At 39.2% G+C, this 18,456-nt stretch overlaps 1 pseudogene; it reads left to right on the top strand.

Moving 5' to 3' along the window:
* LOC105077690 (non-histone chromosomal protein HMG-14 pseudogene) overlaps positions 1-8,422 on the top strand; it is a 47,735-nt pseudogene extending 39,313 nt beyond the window's left edge.
* Positions 8,423-18,456: the final 10,034 nt, after the last annotated feature.

Raw genomic sequence — 18,456 nt, 5'->3', positions numbered from 1 at the left:
AGAAATAGGGGATTTGGGGTAGGTGACATTCAGATCAGGATCTGGGGCTGAAAGGCAGCTTCAGGGAATTCTAATGGCCACAATCAAAAAGGATTGCTATTCAGGGGCAGAACTCAGTTCTTTTGGAGGAGAATGGGACTTTCGCAAATTGTAAGAATGGCAAATGGGAAGAGGAACCAAAACAGAGGTTAGTTACAAAAAGTGTGGCAAACATTTTAATTTTTTCATGCCTTTTTTTTTTGTCCTTCCACCTGGAATACCTATTCCCAATCTCCCCATATTGCCTTCTGTTGAATCTGAAAATTTGAATTAGTCTTTGAAAACACAGTCTTGATGTCTCCTCCTCTATAAAGCCTTTTCAGTGCCCATAACACAGGCATAATCACTCTTTCCTCTCTACCACCTCTATAATGGGTACATAACTGGGTGCAATTATCATCCAATATTATATAATCACTCTTTTCTCTCTGCCACCTCTATAATGGGTACATAGCTGGGTGCAATTATCATCCAATATTATTGTTCATGTTTCATTTTTCTCCCTTTATAAATTGTGACAGCTGTCTTATTCATCATTTTATCCCTAGAACCTGTCATGATGTTGAAAGCACCTAACGTGAATTGACAGGAATAGCTCCTAGAACAATGAAGAATCCCAATTACATGACTGAGGAAAAAGCACAAAAATAGACGGGAGCTGCTCACATAGATCCCACCAAAGCTGGGCTGGTAAATCGGATCCAGGCAAGTAGTCGAGAAGTAAGAGGCACACCTGAGGGGTTGGGAAGGGCGGTAGCTATCATGGGGCAAAGAACCAGACTGGCTTGGAGAAGTATTTATTTCCGGGTTCATGCCTTTCATACTCTCAAACTGGTGAATTACATAAATATCTTATTTTGTTTTCCTACACATGAAAGACCAAATTTCTTTACCTTACATTAAAAAAGTAACTATTAAGATCCTATCAAGTAAACAGTTACCTTTTTTTTTTCCTTCCCTCTTCTACAATCTGGTGTTATTATGATTGTTTAATGGTTGAAGAAATGAAGTTTAAATCCTATTTGCTACCCAGTTAAAGAATTTATTAAAGAAATTCATTCCAATTACTAGCTTAAATGATGATTTTAAATTACCTGTGCATTTTATTCAGTACTTTTCCCCTATAACTTTAGAAAATAGATGGCTGTTGATTTTGGGAATCCTATCAGTGTTTTGGTATCCTAATTCATACAATTATAGCCAGCTTATCAACTTACTGTAAAAAAATAAACCCCATTGATTGCACTTAATCTATTCCCTGGTTCAACAAGTGTGGAAACAAAAATGATGGGAAAAAAAAAGACTTCAACAGCTAACTTTATGGCATAATTGTCAATTCAAACAACACACTTAGTTTTCCTTTTTATCACTGTCATGATTCCCCTTCTTAGCACTGCAACTTCTCAATGTCAAGTGGAGTAAAGATAAGTATTATACAACACGTAAAGTGACTCTCACTGACTTCAGAATGGTTCATCTTGAAGTACTTGAAGACTGAAGTGCATTCTGAGAGAACAACCTTATCCAGTCTGTATTTTAACCCATGACCCACATTTCTTGCAGCCAAAAGGGGGTCCTGCTATCTTTCATCCTGAATAGGTTCCATCCTCTCTTTCATATTTGGAAAATGCCAGTGAACTGGAATCTTCCAACAGTGCTAGCTTCAGTTCACCCTGAACTCTCACACCATGTCCAGATTTGTTGATCCTTCTCTCCTCAGTGTCCTAGTATTTGGTCTTCCTCTCTTCCACCATGCTGAATTCATTAGTTCAGTATTTTATTGTCTAAATGTGGAGCTATTCCCATGGGCTTCTTACCAGATTTCTTACCTGTAGCCTACTCCTGATACAGCCACCAAACTTCTCTTCCTAAAACATGAATTATATCACGTTATACCCCCTGGGAAACTTTCAGTGCTTCCCGCTCACTTTTTGTCAGAGTAAGAGTGTTGCCACCTTCCCTGGTAATTCAAGATGTTACTTTCCCTGAGTGCTGCTCTCACAGTAGACCGCTTGCCGGCCAGTGGCAAGCATTGCCTTCTACCGTCTTTGGCTTTATTTACTCCCACAGCCTGTAATTCTCTTTCTCCCAATCAGACTCCTATTCATCCCTCAATGCCCTTCTCAAATGCCGTCTTCTCCATTAAATACTTTCCTTTGAGTTTTCTAATCAGAATTCACTACACATTTCATAGGCATCTTAAATTGTAAAGACTGTGTCTTAATCAAGTTTGTCTTGATTGTCCAATACTGAAAACAATATCTAGCCTATAAAGCATGTTCAATTAATGTTTCTTTAATTAAAGAATTTTCTGAATTTTCTGTCTTGGAATATTATAAGATCCAGCTCAGTCTCAGAGTGACAGCCTATAAATCTAAACTTTAAACTACTACTAGAATCACTTAGGTAAGACTTAAGTGAGCTTGTCCTTCTAATTACTAAAATGTTTCAATGACCCTCTGTCATTCATTCAAGCAGTTCGATAAATATTCTTGGAGGACCTAGTATACAATAGGCACTGGGAATAAAAGTGTAAGCACAACAGATGTCCTCCAGGTCTTCATGGAGATGAATCTAGAGCAAGATCTAGTTAAATCACACCCACTTGCACACACAAAGGACAAATGATCCTAACCGCTTAGAAGAAAGTGCAAAGTAAACAACAAGGTTCTACTGTATAGCACAGGGAACTATATTCAATATCTTGCAATAACCTATAATAAAAAAGAATATGGAAAGAAATACATGGATATGTATAACCGAATCACTATGCTATACACCAGAAATTAACACAACATTGTAAACCGACTATTCTTCGATTAAAAAAAATTTTTTTTTAAGAAGGAAGTGCAAGATGTATGAAAGAGAACAACAAGAAATCTGGACCTATCTTATTTGCCTTTCAGTCTCCAAAGTCTGAAAAATTATCACGGTTACCACCAAAGCTTATTACAAGTATATTGAACCAAATAGGATTTTCTGTGCTTTACTGTTACGTAACATCAAACAAATGTCAGGGAAACTGTCAAGAGGCCTATTCATCTTACTCAGTTTATCTTTTTAGTTCATTAGAGGTGAAAAGTTTTCAACACTGCTCATACAGATATGGGTAAATACATCATCTATGCAAAAAGTCCTTATGCTTTTACATGAATCCCAAATTTAAATTTAAATATAGTGGAAAATGGTGGAAATGTGGAAAATGTAGAAACAGGTAGAACAGAGATAAATGACAAGAAGCTAGAAACAGAATAATAAAAATGAGCAGGGAGAAATATAAATAAAATTATAAAGAGAAGAGGAAACTTGGAGTGGACATCTAGGGAAGTTTCTTCTACACATCTCTATGCACATTAAAATCTTTACCCAGTAGCTGGCTTTCTTTCTTATTCCTCTGTCAACACTAAAGAGCTAAATTGAATTTCATGTTATGAAATTGTTAAAACAGACATGATTTTTTTATAGCTACAGATACCATACCCATGTCTTTGCTTTTTCCTTTAAAAGATCAGATACATATTTGTGTCTTACCAAAATTTTTTGTGGGCCATATAATCACTATTGGAACTACTCACGTCCACTGTGTAGTGTGAAAGGAGCCACGAACAATACATAAACAGACGGGGTGTCTGTGTTCTAATAAAACTTCCTTTACAAAAACAAACATCCACTCTATGAGCTGTAATTCACTAACCCCCATCTTAGAGGAAAATATACTGTTTGAACACCCACACACGTCTATGCAAAGTGCCATGTGTATGTTTGGGTTATATAACGTGTCATTCACATGAAGAAAGGTATATGTTATTCTAGGGTTCAGTCTTCATTAAACTATTTATACAATATGAAATATATTTTAAATATATTGTAATCTTCATCTTCCCCTTTTTATGAGCCAGTATCCAATTCATATATGTATATTAATCTTTGTTTTTTATGATACTCCATTTTTGATAATCAATGATTCTTTTTATAATTATTTTTTGGAAGAATCCTGCTTTAATGCAAATAGCAAGTTTGAGATATTTGTGTGTGTATGTGTACTACCTAAGCTAATCACTGTTCCCCCACTGTAGTATAACCCTGTAACTTTAACTATGAATGTTAGTCTGTAGAAACAGGTCCAGCCACCTAATCCTTCAAATTTACTATCTTCATCATTGAGAGTTATGCCCTATAGATAGGCCAATAGCTCTTTTTTCCTGTAGGAATGTACCACTGGGTAGTTAACTGATGCCCCCTTTCTAGGAGACAATGCAGACATTTCCAGGAGAGTTACTCTAATAGAAAATGTTTTTATGCCTTTTTTTTTCCAGGTAGAAGAGGAAACACACACTTAATTGAAGAAAGGCAACGGCCGGCCCATTATCTTAGGCTCCAGCAGTTTTCCTGATTGAGAGTACAATCAGAACTCAGCAGATGATCCTTTTCCTTTCTTCTTATCAGCTCAGTATGCAGTTTCCACGACTTAGTTACCTTGGCCCTGTCACCGGGGTACATGGCAAGACCAGAGGCCAAGCAAAGATACTTTAAAGACAATAATGATGACTGGATATTTACAGAATGAAAGTCAAAATTGTGCACTGCAGAAAAGAGAGAGGGAGTTTACAGAAAGAGGCCCATAGCCAAATTAATTCCTTCTAAAACTGAGGTTTGTGTTACCTGGTCATTAAGTCTGAGCTCAAAGAACTGAAGCTGACAGCTAAATTATAGGCAAAAGTCACTGTAAGGTACTGATCTCATAGCCTTTTCGCACCAATCTATGTATGGGGCTATTTTCTGTGTTTGATGTGTTAATCTGATCCTGCCAGCTCTACCCAGGTAGAACTCCAGATGAAGCCTGAGAAATCAATGGAGGAATTGTACACAGACAGGATTCAGGAAGGTAGAAAAGCAGGGTGGGGCTTAGGGCCCCTGGAAAGACAGCAGGCTTGAATTGGGCCTTTGATATTATATCCATTAAGTCTGACTAGCATGACTGCCAACAACATTCTGGTCCTGGATTTGTAGATTGAGCTATGTCCCCTCTAACCACAAAGTGAGGGAACACAGGCAGCTTTTTCTTCAGTTATAGCAAATAACTGGTTGATCAAGTTAAATATTTATAGAAACACAAGAGAAGAGCATGGCCCAGCAATCTCTAAGTTTAGCAGTCTTACTAAATGAATTACCTTTATTTCAGTTTTCTCATTTCTGCTAGCATCCTTAGCAAGATTTAGCAATGCCAGCTAAATTTGAATTTCAGTTAAATAATGAATAGTGCTGTGGAAGTATACCCTCTGCAACAGTTGGGACATATATTCTTTTTTTTTTTTGTCTGAAATTCAAATTTAATTGGGCATCTTGCATTTCATCTGGCAGCTCTAATTCTTAGTAAAGCATGGAAGATGGAACGGGGTGACGCTTCATGTGGGAATATTCATCACTGGATGGATAAATTGGCACTGAGGTTTTCCATGCTATGGTTCATTATAGACCAAATGAGATCAGTTTATTGTTTCTTATATAGACACACATAATTAATTCAGAATAATTGGGGAAGGCCAGTCTGAAATAGTAAAATATTTTAAAGTAAATGATACAGTTTAAGGAAAGGAATCTTACAGACTCCAGTCAATTGACAGGCACTCAAAAATATATATTAAAAGAATTATGTGAGATAAATTGTCCATTACTGTATAGTTGGCTTGGTTATTTAATTAATTCCAATTGAAGCTAATAAAGTAGTAAGTTTATTCCCTTGAATAAAACAGGTAATTGTCATGTAAAGCCACTTGAGATGGAAAGCAAAATAGAAAGTAGGAAATAATAAAAGATTATTAGACAAAGATTAAAGGGAAAATCTCTCCTCTTGAAATTAATACAAGATAATAACAACACTATTGAACACTTACTATTTTTCATATATTTGGGTTGCACATTTTGCCAGGCACTTTATATACATCAGCTCATTTTGTCTTTTAATCCTCACAATAACCTTATGCTATAGATACTCCTTCGGTCTCTGTTTTATAGATAAGGAAATCGGGGCTTAAGACTGATTAAGAAAAGTTACACAGAGGCAGGCCCTAGTCCTTAATCCAGATTTTCATAAAATTCCACACTCGGAGCCATTAAGTAATATCAACCCCAACAAGTAAAAGACCAATTTGATGTAAACTTGACAATAGGACATAGGTTAGAATAAAATAAGAAGTAACTAAGGTTGAAAGACTCAGAAATCAGGACACACAAGCATAGAAAATATAAATGAAGAGGACAAATTAAGAACCTGTCAGTCTATTTTCCAATGTAACTGGAGATTACTTATGACCATAAGGTGGCTAGAATCTTGTGCTAGAGAAGTGAACGATGTTACTGTGCAGTTTAAGAAAGCTCCCAAAGTGAATCAGAAATACCCTACTGGTGGAGAACGACTGCTTTGGACAGATGCACTTTACTAATACATACAAGTGATTCATTAGGCTGCCATATGTTGGGAATATTGATTGAGACATAGGGTTGAATGTGACAGGAATGGCACTTTTGTCATTAATTATCACTATGGAAAATGGCTTCCATTTGGGGTGGCTACCAAGGACTCATTGGGCATGGATAGAGCACATGTTAGGAAAACATCCTTTTGTGAAAATAGAATACATTATTAAAGTTGCTGATGGCTTAATCAGCTATACAGTGTCAGGAGGAAATAAAAATTTGAGTATCCAAAAAGATCAACACAGGAAAGAAATAAACATCTAAATGTAATAGTATACCTTTTATAAAGTGCTTACTTGCTTTGAAATTAAAACTTTAATGCCTTGCATGAGTTTTCTCTCCCAAGATTTAGAAGTCACAAAATAGTACCATTCCGTTCCCTTCCTGGGTTCAAAACCACCTGAGACAAAGGCACAGAGCTCAGATAGTATGGTATGTTTTATTATAATAAATTTCTGATTGGAAGGCATGACTTGTCTTAGATTTATGGCCACAACAGGCCTCCTCTACTTCACCCTTGAATTAGACAAATGTTCCAGCCAGTAACAAGCAGTTCTGGGCAATCATAGGCCTGATCTTGCAGGTTTATAACATGGAGAAGTAGAAAATTAATACTTCTGGCAGGCAAGTTGCAACCCAAAGTGAAAGAGGACACATATAAAATGGCACATTCTAAGCAGTTTTTTCAAACTCAATAAACAAACAACTTCTCTTTCCCAGGAACAGTGATGAGGGGCTGGGAAGAGGCCAGGAATGTCACTGGAGCTGAAAAGAAATGGAGATTCTCCCAAAACATGGAACTTTCTCCATCCTATTCAAGCTGAAGCCTCAGTTGATGAAGTCATTCAGCAACTTTAGAGAGTCAAAGCAACTAGAACCTTTGGAATCAAGATTTGATACTATTTGAATTTTGCAGTAAAAATAACTATAGCAGGAACACTTACTTAATGCTTATCATATGGCAGGCCCTATTCTAAACCCTTTACAGATATCATTTCATTTAATCCTTCCAATTATCCTATGAGGGAGATTCTATTATGGTCCACATTTTACAGTTTGGGAAACTGAGGCACAGAACAGTTAAGAATAATCCTCCATATTTTGGCCAGTGGTCCTTCTACTGTAAGTCCCCTTGCCTTCCACCTGTGCGGGATCAGAGACCCAGGAAATTTTGGCACAATTTTCTGCATTTGTTCTTTAGACAATAGGCCTTTGTTTGGTCTCTGTCCTCAAATGCTGCATCCTACATGGGATTCGATAAGCCTTAGGCTTTTTCTAAACCAGGCAGTTTCCTTCCCTGGTCTTTGTATCCACCTTCATTCACAGAGATGCTCCAACTGTTAAAATTTCCCTCAACAGAGGGGCTGTGTATCTGCCTTCTTTCTAATCTTTCTGAATTTGCCAGTCTAACTTTTCTAGATTTCTTATCCACAAGCATTTGCTCAAGTCGTCTGCAGATCTCTCAGGCAAAACAGGATGCTCCAGCAGCCCAGCAGGGAATGTGAAATGAGCTCTTCTCTGTCTCCTCCATGTGGCACCAATCCCACCGTGTTTAAAATTAGGGCCCACTTACCCTTTCACTGGATTTCAGTCTCTAAATATACACATTTAAAAATCTAAATGTACTTGCTTCTTGAATTTTTTTTTCTGTCTGTCCCACCTTGATTTGTTTAAGTCTGTTATTTGAACTTGGTTTGCTATCTGCTGTCCCTTCTCTATTAAGAAATTCCTGATGCCAACTTTGGTCTTTAGTTCTTCCTTCTCAGTCTGGCTCATACTTGTCTGCAGACTGGTAACCCAGTCTTTCCCTGCGATCCTCAAACTACTAGCAGGCATGGCCAGCATTTTAAAATGTAGAATATAATTAAATGGAATCATGTTTAAGAGAATACAATGCTCATGATAATTATGAGTATTTTTGTGACTTTTTTCTTCAGATATGTGACAGTGTGTGTGTACATGTGTATATTAGAGACCACAAGGTCAGTGCTGGGTGAGAAGTAGGCTGGCCCAAGGAGGCTGTATTCAGGCAGAAAAGCATGACTATATGCTGGGGGAACAGAAGGAGGTCCAAGGCAAGATTGTTTTTCCCCATCAGAAGGAAATGGATAGCAGTGATGACACACACACACTCCAAACTAGAGCTGAGGGACAAAGCTTTTAAAATGTAAAGATATCAGATCACAGAAGAAGGACTGAGTTCCAATGACCTCTAACTTAGTGTAAAATGATTTAGGTCATATATTAGAAGGATTGAGTCTAAGTAGGGCATTTTGAAAAAGTCTGGGACAGCTAACTTCCAAACTATGTGCAATTTAAGAAGGCTGAAATGTTAAAAGTCTTGCTGAATAACATGAACCTTGACTTGAAATAAGCACAGAATGACTTCATGTAGCTATGATGTCCCTCATCAGCACTGGGGACCACAGGAAAAGAACTGAGAGAGTGGTAGCTCAAGATTGGCCACAAGAGGACGTGGCCAAAAAAGGCTAGGGTGTAGGTGAGGGAGTTCAGCATGTGGGATGACAACTACTGTTATGCTGGGCAGAAAAGCACTGGAAAAGCTGATCGCCAGGGGCAGGCTGTGTATCTGTCCACAATGAGAAGAAGGAGAGGATTCTAGGAAGGTAATCTGCATCACTTATTGGGTGAAATATTTATTACATATTAATAAATAGGATGCCTGAGGCAAGTAAGTCAGATAGAAGTTTGGGTATCCTTACTTAAATTTCCTGGCTCTGGTCTTCCCTAAATAAATTGGCTATTGCATAGCAACTTAGGTGATGGAGGAAAATAGGAAATCAGAAGTGGGAGGTAATTCTGAAACAGATTCCTCTCCCTCCATTCTACAGTAGTTCTTGAATCTTCTTTCTGCTTTCTTCTATTTTACAATAGACTTAATTGGTTAATAAGTCTTTTTAAATTATTCAAGTGGCATTGATTAAATATTGAAAATCATCTTGAAATGAAAAAAATCTGCTCATTCACTATTGTTCACTGTTGCAGTTATCTACCACGGTGTTAAAAAATGCCAACAGTTAGTGACTTAAACTGATGAATTTTGTTCCCAAATATGCAGTTTATGGGGGGGGGTGGCATCTTGACCCTGCTCTACTCAGCTCCAACTGGGGTGGCTCCAAGGCTGGGGTCTGGAATCATCTAAAGATTCATTCACACCCATGTCTGTCACTTGGCACTAGCTGTTGACTGGGACCTGAGCTGGGATTGCCTACCAGGACCTCTGCACAGGGCCTCTCCATGTGGCCCGGGCTTCCTGACAATATGGTGGTTGGATTTTTAGGGCAAGCATTCCAAAAGAGAGGCAGCCAGATGGAAGCTGTATCACTTTTCATAACTGACCTTCAGAAGCATCACTTCCACGCATTGCAATCATTTGGGCAGTCACAAAGTTCCACCCAAGTTCAAGGGAGAAGAGAAACAGACACGCTAAAGTCACTTGTACACATTCTTTTCATCTAGGCAGTCACAAAGGTCTGCCAGGTTTCAAAGGGAAGAGAAGTAGATAGATTCTTCCTCTTGATGGGGAAATGGCAAAGGGCAAACAGCTGATCCTGAGAATACTGCTTTGGCCATTTTTGGAAAATACAGTTTGCCACACTTAGTAAACTTCTTTTCAAAAATAAAAAAGTATGAAAAGTAAAATCCAATTTCATTTAGTTACAGAAAAGAAAGTCTAAAAGCTTTCTCAAATGGAAGCAGTGAGATAGGTATTGTTACCTTTCTTCTGCAAACCACAGATTTCCTGAGGTTTTGCGTCAATGGGAATTTTATCCTAGCAGTCAAAGGCATGATTTGACCCTAGGTTTTTCTATGGGTGCGTCTTAGAGCAGAATCTGAGGGTATAAGTAAAATGCTCTTCTGCTGGAAGCTTATTTTAGACATAAGTAACGAATGAATCACTAAATAGCTTATGGCTATGTTTTTATTGATTTATGACTCATCAGGTGCTCCAATCTCTCAGGCAAAAATAGTGTCTTTCCATGTAGGTGATTTGCTTTATCAGACCTCGTGGGGGGAAAGAATTCTCTGCTTTATGTTTTACCCTGCTCTTGAGAAGTGACTAAGATGCTCACTTTGGAAGATGCATTAACTTTTCAAGCTATATAAATTCCATTTATGAAATTATGTCTCCTTGGGCATGATTATCTGAAAGGGTTAATGCTCTCTCTCAGCATACGAGTTTACTTCTAAGACCCAGGCCTCCCAGTACACACAGGGTACCACAAAAGGGAGATCAGGGATCTGTTCTGGGAAGTTGTGCTCAGGATCAGGAAATGAGTCAGGTGACCGCCAAACTGCCTGAGCATCTTTGTCCACTGTCAGAAGCAGAGGATGACTCCCTATATCTCAAGGCCTTACACTTTTATTCACATCACTTTTTCCCTGCTGAGAGAACCCTACTTCCAACTCAACCATCATCAATTCCAGGAAGCCACGGAAAGCCTCTCTACACTTTGCCAACATTATAATTACTATTCGTCTATCAGAAGGAGCTCAGCATCAGATTCAACTACTTATTTATTAATTCCATATAGTACTTTCTATATTGTCTCTTCTTTAGCACTTAACACAGTATGTTAAATTATTCTTTATTTTCCTTTCCCATTGGAGACATCAATAATCTTTCTTCTTCTGGTACCCAAAATAAGCCCTGCCAGATAGACGTGGCTTTCCAACATTGAATTCACGTTAGACTCCCCAAGGAACTTTTTGAAAATACCAATCCCCGAAACTCACCCCATACAAATTAAGTCACAATTGCAGAGCAGGGGAGAAAGCCAGGCATTGGGGCATTGGGATTTTTAAAAAAGCTTTCCGGGATTATCCAGTGGTCAGTCGAAATAGAGAACCACCAACATAGAGGATACCCAGCGGTGTTTTCCTGAATGAGGTTTGTCCACTGAGCACTAAGTTCTCATTACAGATCCTTGAAGTATCCGCATTCTACAAAATGTAAGAATCCTAGCTGATACGCTCAGTAAGTAACTTTCCTTTTCCCCCAGCTAGAATAAAGCAGGAACTTCACAGGCAAATGTATTTCAAGCCATTTTACACAAAGGGTTTTACACAAAAATCATTTCTTTCCTAGAGTACAAACTTTAGGTAACAATTTAACCTGATGCGGAAAAAGAAATTAAAGGCTCTTCAAATGTTATCATGGCCAACATGTGGTTAATCATAAAATAGAATAATCTAGGCCATGGCTTTCAAATTGTGTTCAGGGGAAATGTTTAAAACAAATCCCATGATTTGTATACAGTTGACCCTTGAACAACTCAAGATGAAACTGTGCGGGTCCACTTACATGAGGATATTTTTCAATAGTAAGCACTACAATACTACAACGTTCAGGGTTGGTTGAATCTGCGGATGTGGAGCGAACTACAGAGGTCAGCTATAAATTAACCCCCCTACATTGTTCAAGGGTCAACTTGTATTTTTATATAGCTCTATATACGCCATATGCCATACTTTAACATATTGGTGATTACTGATATATTAAGATACGTTGGTGGTTAGAATTCCTTTTGTGGCACTTCTGCCATACCATGTGCTTGTGCACATGCATACACACACACACACAAGTACCTTTTCTGGAAATCAAACCTGCTTAGGTCTGCTCACATAAAATTGTGTAAGTGAGTTCATTACTAAAGCATGTGTGTGCTAGTCTCAACCATATGCTGGCAAGATTTAGGAGCACTAGCTTAGGGGCTGTAGTTCTCCTGGCCAAGAAAAAAATCAATTGTGCAATAAGAATGCATAATATATCACAATGCAATGCCTTAATGTCATAGATAACTTAATACATTTACACTTTAGGTGTTCCTTTTCAGATGTTCACATTATAGGGAATGCAAACATTATTATATATTGGTGATATAATTTTGATACAAACATATACCAGATACTTCTATTTCACACTTCCAGATCAATTCAGCTGAGGAGTATCTGCTATTTTAAAGTAATCTTTTTTAATGATGATCATTTACCCTTATAACTACTTACTTTCATGAATCCAGTATATACAACTAAAAATGTAATAAGTTGTACATTGTTGCTGATAAAGTGCAGTGATTCTTAACCGTAAATAGATTTTATTAGCAAATTTGCCCTAACTAATGAGCTAATACATTGATTTCAGTAATTGCGTTTATTACAAGTAAATACATACTTGAACTTACATATTACATTTATTAACCAAATACAACTTTCATATTTTATACATAAGTATTTCAGATGGTTTTCTTAGAGAAGTGGCAGATTCAAATGCTTTAAAAAATAAACAAAAACCTTGAGAATCTACTGATTTACATGACTGGAATTCAACATCTCTCGAATTTCTCCTCTCCTTTCCATCCTCATTACACACACTTTGCTTCTGTTCAACATGGTCTCCCCCACAAGCTATTCCAAAAATCCCTTAAGTGCTGATTTTGTCTCCAGGAATAACTACCAGCATTCCCGCTGCCCACTGCCACCTGAGTAATCCTTCTAAAACCCTGATGTGATCGTGTCACTCTACCAAGTACAAACCTTCAGTGTTTCTCCATTGCCTCCAAGTTAGGTCTGAACTTGGTTAGCATGGAGTTCAAGACATTCAAGTTTCCTCTTCTAGATTTCCACCCCCAAGAATTCCTTCTGAGTCTCCTCAGCCTTTGCTTTGTGGGATTCCTCTCCATCACCATGACTGACTCAGGCCATTCCTCTACCTGGTATGTTTTGATCCCTCCTCTTTCTTCCTCAGGTATAACTAGAGAACACAAATTCATCCTTCAAAACCCTACTTAAGTGCAGCATCCTCTGATGCTTTCCTTTATATCCTCTTAAACCCCTTTATTTATATGGGTCTGTTTCCCTTGCTAAACCACGAACTCTTTAGGAGCTGGGACTAGACTATATATACCTCAGTTTAGTATAGGAAGCACAGCAAATTATGCAATGCTTAGTATATGGTAGGTACTCAGTATAGATTAAAGCAAGCTACATCATAATTCTCGAGTGTCTACTACTACTTCTTATGCAGGATATTTAAAAATCAATTCTCAGTATAAAGCAGATTGAAATTTCTGTAATGGTACTTAACATAGTTACAAGCACATTATTACCAGGTAGTACCTAGGCTTCTCAGGAAACTAAAGGCACAGCACCTCCAAACAGAGGTAACTGCTTGCTACTTTTCAAACACACATGGTTGGCTATTGTTATGAGAAATATACATGGTAAGTAGATTCTTCTAGGAGAGTCAGATTACCAGATCAAGACTTTAAGCGTGCAATTGGTATTTTAGTAAAGTTTTGTAGTGTGTGTGGAACTGTGTTTTTCCAGAAAACCAAACCTTCTTAGGAAAATAGATTTTTTTCAGATACATCTTAGGGAGTATGGGAAATGCCAGACATGTATGTAAATCAGTGCAATCATGTTTAAAATTGGAGCTAACTGAGGTTTTTTTCCAAACCTCTTAGACTGCAAGTATAATGTTTGTCAGTTGCACATTTTGTAATCACTATATCTTAAAGCTCCGATTTATGTGCAGGAGGGATGGTGGCAGACTTCTCTGCTTGGCTGTATTCTCCTTGGCATACTTCTTGTGGATATCAACTGTTAGGAACCCTAATTCTCTTAGTTAGTAAATCTCTAACTAAATAGGCTAATTAGGAGAAATAATATATTAATGGTCTGCAGCCACGTCAAGCCAAAATAATTCTCCTGTCCTTCCATTAGGCAGGAAGGGAAGAGGGAGCAGGAGCTGAATTTAGTATTCCTTGTTGCCCACTAAGATTAAGGTTTGGCATCAAAATGTCTCAAGTTTGGCTTGACTCTGAGGGCTATTAGGTTTAAATGCTTTTCTTCTGGGGACCTAGCTTTCTAGTTCAGCACAGAGGACTACTCTGCAAGCATACAGGACTGCTTCTGAAAGCACCACTGGCCATTTTAGGGAATGAGGAAGACTGTACTGACCAGAAGCTGTCTCCACACGTTGTAGGTAGAATGAAAGGAATACTGCAGAAAGCTCATTGCGGAATTGGTGGAGGAACTCTGCCCGCCTCCAAAAAAATGAGAGCATGCTGGAGTAACATTTGATTTTAGGAGGATGAGGCAAATGAGCTGCAGGACTTCATTTTGGTTCCTAGAGGATTAGTTAGTGGAAATGCCTCCCAAGAGACTCCTTCTCTGTCCTTTGCTGGAGCGGTGGAACTTGGAACTCGGAGTAACTGAGGAATCTCTGCTGGGTCACGTGGCTACAGAGAAGGCATATGATGCTGAGCATGTGATTTAATCTCTCATTGCCTTTACTCCCTATCTGAAAAGAGCAGAACATTCTGCATAGGTATGTTAGAGTTAAATAAATCAATACTCATAAAACACATAGAACAAAGAAGGGCCAAGATGGCAGAGTAGAAGGACGCTCGTAGCTCACCCTGGCCCACAAGTACACCAAGAGTGACACCCACAGACCCACTCATCAAACCAGAGCACCTGCTGAACTTTGACAGAACATTACCTTCCTCAAAAGACAAAATACACCACTAATCTGGTAGGAGAAAAGGAGAAAAGAAGGAAGAAAAAGGAAAGTAGTGCAGGACCCGTCCCATGGGGAGGGAGCAGCAAAGGAGGAATAGTGCTTGATCGCTGGGTCTTCCCCTCTCCAACAGAGAGGTCAGCTGGATGGAGGGGGAACTTCCGAGGCTCGGATCTTGCAGAATAGCCCTTGACCAACAGAACTAAGTTAAATGGGCATAAAGGGTCCCCACTACTACTAGCCCTGGCCGCGAACTGGCAGGTATGGGACAGGACAGACTGCCCGAGCCGGGCTGAGGACTTGGGCCGGCTGTACAGAAGCAACCTTGGGGGACTGCAGTGTGCCGTGCGCCATTGCTGGGAGGGTATACAGAGCAGAACAACCTGGGTCTCCCATAAAACACAACAACAACAACAACAAAAAAAGCAAAGCAACCCTGCTGGTGTGCCCTGGGGGGAGGGGCGCCATAGCCTTTATCTCCACAGACCATGGCACCATTACTGGCATGTTCTTGGGGAAGAGAGGCAGGGCTCAACCACAGCCGCCTTATCCTCCTGTCCGCAGCTCCCAGATGGAGGTGGGGTCAAAACCTGAATCTGTACCTGGGGGCTCTGCAACCTCATAGACGGGACTGAGCCTTGTTTACAGCCCCAGGCGGATAGGAACATTCTGCCCTGGTGCCTCTGTGAACTCTCACCTCTAAGACAAATGAACAAGGAGCAGAGTTCCGGCATAGAGCAGGGGTGAGGGCTGGTTGGCCGTTTTCTCCGAGCTGCCTAAGGAGCACGGACCCGACCTGGACCGGGGATCTGCACGGAGCGGGAGAGCTACCCGCGCCCCTACCTTGCATGAGTCCGACTGCTGTGTAGGGAATGGGCACGACCCACCCACCTACCAGCACTGGGAGCAGCAGAAACCAGGGGTGGGACCAGAGGGCCTCTGGAACCAGTGAGCAGAGTTCACACAGCAGGGCGGGGGTAGGAGCAGGGACAACAACAAAATAAAATGGAGGCCCCATTCAATAGCCAGGGCAGTACTCAGCTCTAAAAAGTGACAGCATAATGCCATTTGCAGCAACATGGATGGTCCTGGAGAATGTCATTCTAAGTGAAGTAAGCCAGAAAGAGAAAGAAAAATAGCATATGATATCACTCATATGTGGAATCTAAAAAAATTAAAAAATGAAGACAAATGAACGTATATATAAAACAAACAGACTCACAGACATAGAATACAGACTTGTGGTTGCTACAGGGGAGGGAGTGGGAAGGGATAAACTGGGGGTTCGAGATTTGCAGATACTGACAGGTATATATAAAATAGACAAACAACTTTATATTGTACAGCACAGGGAAATATATTCAATATCCTGTACTAGCTCACAGTGAAAAAGAATATTAAAACAAATATATGTATATTCATGTATGACTGAAGAATTGTACTGTACACCAGAAATTGACACAACATTGTAAACTGACTACAACTCAATTAAAAAAAATTAAACACACACAAAAACACACATAGAACAGAGCCTGGTGCAAGTAAGTCCTCAATTAATTTTAGTTACTTTAAAAACTTCGAGAATATTCATACAAAACAGTTCAAAATTAATCTCTAGCCAGGGATGCCCACAAGCTTCTGTTTTCGTTTTTTTTTTTTTTCCAGCCTTGCCCTTAGTATTTTACCATTATCACTTCAGCTGTATTTTACATGTTTAGAGCTGAAAGACAAAGTAACTATAAACAAGTTGCGTAGATCACAAATCTGGAGATTAGATTGATTACTCTTCTTGGAGGTCAGCCAGTTAAGGTTAAAATCATGACCAAAGCATTTCTTGTTGAAACTACATTCCTGCCCCTCAACTTAATTTTTTCTATAAAACACAGACCTGAAGGAGCTGTTGAATTATCTGAAGGACTGAGTTGAAAGTCTCAACTTTTAATTCTCCCAATAGAATTCTTTACTACACACATGTCCCTTTATGGCTGACACCAGAGCCTTGCTCCATAGGATGGCCAGCCAGCATCTCTTGCTTTGGGAAGACCCAACACTAATGTCCCATCAATTTGTAACATTATGACAGCAAAGCCATGACAGCTGTAAAGTTGCCCAGTGATGTAAATTGAAAAACACTTGCAAAAACTGGCAAGATAAGCTAGTCTCAGCAGCCATCTTGCAAAAGTTGGATATATCTATGAAACAAGATTATCTCTCTTGCTTTAAAGAACATAGTATATTTATTTTTCTGTTATTTAGAAGGATTCTCAAAAGCAAAATGAAGTCAGTATTTGGGATTTCACTGGATATTTTATTTGATAAATAAAATAAAACACAATTGCCTCCCAGATATTGTGTTATGTGCCAAATATAGTGTAGGAAGTAAAACAGACGTGCATCCTAACTTCACAGAACTTCATCTAAGCATGTAGTTTCAGATTTTAGGTGCGTTAGAATTACTTAGGAAGCCTGTTTAAAATGTTGGCTCTCAGGACTTGGATTCTGATTCAGATCACCAGGAAAAAGCCCTGAAAACTGCATTTTTCACAGGTGCCCCAGGTGATGCTGATCTAGGTCATCCAAGAACCAGGCACTGAAAACTGGGGCAGTAGACAATCCAGGCAAACCTTGCTAAGAAAGTAAGGGTTTGTGATTGACATCTTTATAGTAGTAATTTGCAATAAAGGGACACAGTAGCTAAGTATCAGACTTCTGTATCATCCTGCAAGCAGAGACAAAACATATCTGGAAATGGAGGGTGGGGGGAAAGATTCCATCTTACAGGGAAATTTTGCCTAAGATGCAAGCTTTGTCGTGGTTCAGGCTCTTCCAGGTGCCCCCTCTTCCATCTGTGACCAAGTCTCTCAGGACTCTCAGTACCTGTTCAGCCTCTTTCCCAAGCCCCTCTGCTACCAATCCAGCTGTTCAGAGAAAAAGCCAACTGAATCAACACGAGCTATATTTACCACAAGTGAAAGACTATCAGTACTTGAGATAGCAGCAGGGAATTCTGACATCTGGTGGCACCAGATGATTAAGAAAGGCATTTGGCAAATCAAAGTGGGTGATGCTTAGGAAAGACAGCTGCTTGGTGGGATCAGGATTGAGCCAAGCTGGGGAGAGAGAGAACTGTCTCAACTTGCCTGCCAATTTGCAAGACTTCTCCTTAAATCCCCCAAGGTGTTATCCTTACAGACAACTAACTCTATGAAGCAATTTGTATTACTGTACATTATTTTACATCAATAACTAGCATGTAAAAGTGAATATTCTTTCATAGATTGTCTTTCTTTGCCTGAAGATGAAAGAGGAGCATTTCTTAGCAATGCTGAGAAACTCTGGCTTTCATCAGTCAGGTTTCTTGTCGGAACTTCAGTTACTTGTCCACTTGGGGCAGG

The sequence above is a fragment of the Camelus bactrianus genome, chromosome 2, assembly GCF_048773025.1.
Source record: "Camelus bactrianus isolate YW-2024 breed Bactrian camel chromosome 2, ASM4877302v1, whole genome shotgun sequence".
NCBI classification, from domain to species: domain Eukaryota; kingdom Metazoa; phylum Chordata; class Mammalia; order Artiodactyla; family Camelidae; genus Camelus; species Camelus bactrianus.
The sequence above is the reverse complement of the archived record's forward strand: the minus strand, read 5'-3'. Positions and strand labels throughout refer to the sequence as shown.